This window comes from Rhagoletis zephyria, unplaced genomic scaffold (genome assembly GCF_001687245.7).
Source record: "Rhagoletis zephyria isolate East Lansing unplaced genomic scaffold, Rhagoletis_zephyria_1.1 Rzeph_scaffold_31116, whole genome shotgun sequence".
NCBI classification, from domain to species: domain Eukaryota; kingdom Metazoa; phylum Arthropoda; class Insecta; order Diptera; family Tephritidae; genus Rhagoletis; species Rhagoletis zephyria.
This window is the reverse complement of record NW_016188172.1, coordinates 1,648-4,196: the sequence shown is the minus strand read 5'-3', so window position 1 is coordinate 4,196 and position 2,549 is coordinate 1,648. Positions and strand designations below refer to the sequence as shown.

Here is a 2,549-nt window from a genome sequence, read left to right as displayed (position 1 = left end):
GGTTGTTCACGCTTGCCTGGATATCAGTATGCTATTTTTATTCAGTTTACAACAATAAAATACACTACCTATTGATAATTTTTAACAACCTCATTATTTTAAGGCAAAAATTTTCCTAAAATTTTGTAAGCTTAAAATAGATGGTAATTTTTGTTGTAATATTTTTTAAGTTTTCAAAAAATAGAGGCCATTGTATAGAAGATGTATTTATTATTCTAAATATGTGCCTGAAAATTACCAAGGGGTCCAAAAAAATACAAAAAACTCCGAAAATTCCGAAAATATCTGGGAGTATTTCCAAAAAAAACTCAAGAAGTACTCTAGAATCCTGAATAACAACAAGTTAAACATATTTACTAATTTTTATTTTATATATCATATTTTAAATAATATGATATACATATGTATGTACATAAGAAACAAACTAAATCTAAGCTAAATTATAGATTTTTGTTATTACAATGCAAAACACTTTCTAAAATTTGTAAATTTCCACACACCAAATCTGTTACAGATTAAATAGTCGTGCAAAACAATAAATAATTCCTTAATTTTGGCCCAAAATGCTTCAAATTACCCACAAGTTTATTCACTTCGCCTCAAGTAACACTTTGGCTTCTCTTCGTAAGGTCTTGCCATTACTATTCTGTGGCAAACATTCTATGAATACCACGCCCGCGTGCAGTTGTTTATAGTAAACCGGCAGGCGTTTCCTCACATGCTCTTTGACTTGTTGCTCCGTTAGCTGAGCTCCCTTGCGTCGCACTACCACCGCACCAGCTGCATCTCCATTCCGCTCATCATACACGCCCACCACACACACGTCCTCCACCTCGGGCAACTCATTGATTACCTGCTCTATCTCAGCTGGCCAATAATGCATACCCTGATACTTAATTATATCCTTCTTGCGATCAACTATATACAGCAAATTGTTATCGTCAAAGTAGCCCAAATCACCAGTATGGAACCAACCAGAAGAGTCCTGGGTACGCTGCGTCTCACTTGGGTTGCCATAGTAACCATTCCAAATACGTCCAGTATTCACATATACCTCGCCAATTTCATTGCGTGAAATTTTGGCCGTCTTCATCAACAATGCGTACCTTCAGGCCGGGGAACAATTTACCCACAGAGCTAGGAGTATGTTCACCAGAGTTTATCGACACCAAACCAACCTCAGTTAGTCCATAACCAAAAGTAACTGCGCAGTTTTTGAGTATGCTTTGCAGACGTTTCATTGTCGGAAGACTAATGCAGCCACCACCAACGAGACAGAGCGTGACTGAGTAAGATTTTCTGCTGTGGCTGTGGGACAAGCGACAAGTGTGGCCACGTGACGTGGTGCAATTCCGATGTAAGTAATCTTGTATTTTTTCACCAGATCAACCAGATACTTCGGGTGTGTAGGGGCGATTAGTAATGACACGCTTGCAGCTTATGCTGGTGGAAAGATAAGTAAAAATTAAACCCGTCACCCAGTCCAAGCTGCTGTTTGTAAAGACTACATCCTCGCTGGTTACAAACCTTAAGCAAAGGGGGAAAATACATAAATCGTTTTGAGATAGATTTATTATTATTATTAAATATTTATTTTGTTACCAAACTCACATATTTTCAAACTGTAGATAATAATTTGATAGGCATACACACTTGGGTACACCCGTTGTGCCTGAGGAGCAGAGGATTGCTACGGTCTGTGCGCCACCCAACATCAATGGCTCAGGTCTGCAGACAAGTACACATAAAATATGAAATAAAGCTGTAAAATACTTAATTATTGAGACTCACAGGTACAAATCTTCGTTTGGTGTTGGCTCAAGAAGGTCCTCCACTTTGGCTACTCCATCAATATGATTTGTCAGCGTATAAAGCAATGGTCTCAGAGAGCGAGTGGCCCCATGAATTTTTTCATACACATCACCATCACAAAATATTATTTTTGGTGCTGTGTTTTCGAAAAGCTGTTGAATTGTGTCTGAAAAGGGATATGAATCAAAATTTTAAATATATAAATATATAATGCATACTATGTAGTATATGTATTTATTTAGTTCATTTAAGATAGCAAGCATCAAAATTACATTAGACGATAATGTTTTTTTTTTCTCCACTTTAAAGTAAAACACCCACCTGCATCTAGTCCTCCGTTAACAGCATGAAAGGGTGTACAGTTCATAAAACAACCAACGGCAACTGCACTTGTATAGGTGCTATTCTTTGCCACAATACCGATGACATTGTTGTGTCGTAAGCCCAATTTCTTAAAATGCCGGGCCAATCGAATAGACCAAGAAAGCATTTCTGCATTGGTTACTTCAAGTCCATCAATATCGGAAACCTGAAGTGTAGAAAATATGAACAGATAATTTTTAAATACAAGTCCTTTGCCTGTAATAGTGTTCATGAAGAACGAACATAGTTATAGTTCACTAAAAAGCTTAATAACTGAATAAAAAATACTCACGTTCCTTTAACTGTACAAAAGAACGCGGCATAGCTACACGGAGGGAAAAAAATACTAAAATCAAATAGAAACTTAATTGATC

General features: G+C 36.9%; 1 pseudogene; it reads right to left on the bottom strand.

The window, feature by feature from the left end:
• Positions 1-231: 231 nt before the first annotated feature.
• Positions 232-2,342, bottom strand: LOC108383160 (4-coumarate--CoA ligase 1-like; annotated as a pseudogene).
• Positions 2,343-2,549: the final 207 nt, after the last annotated feature.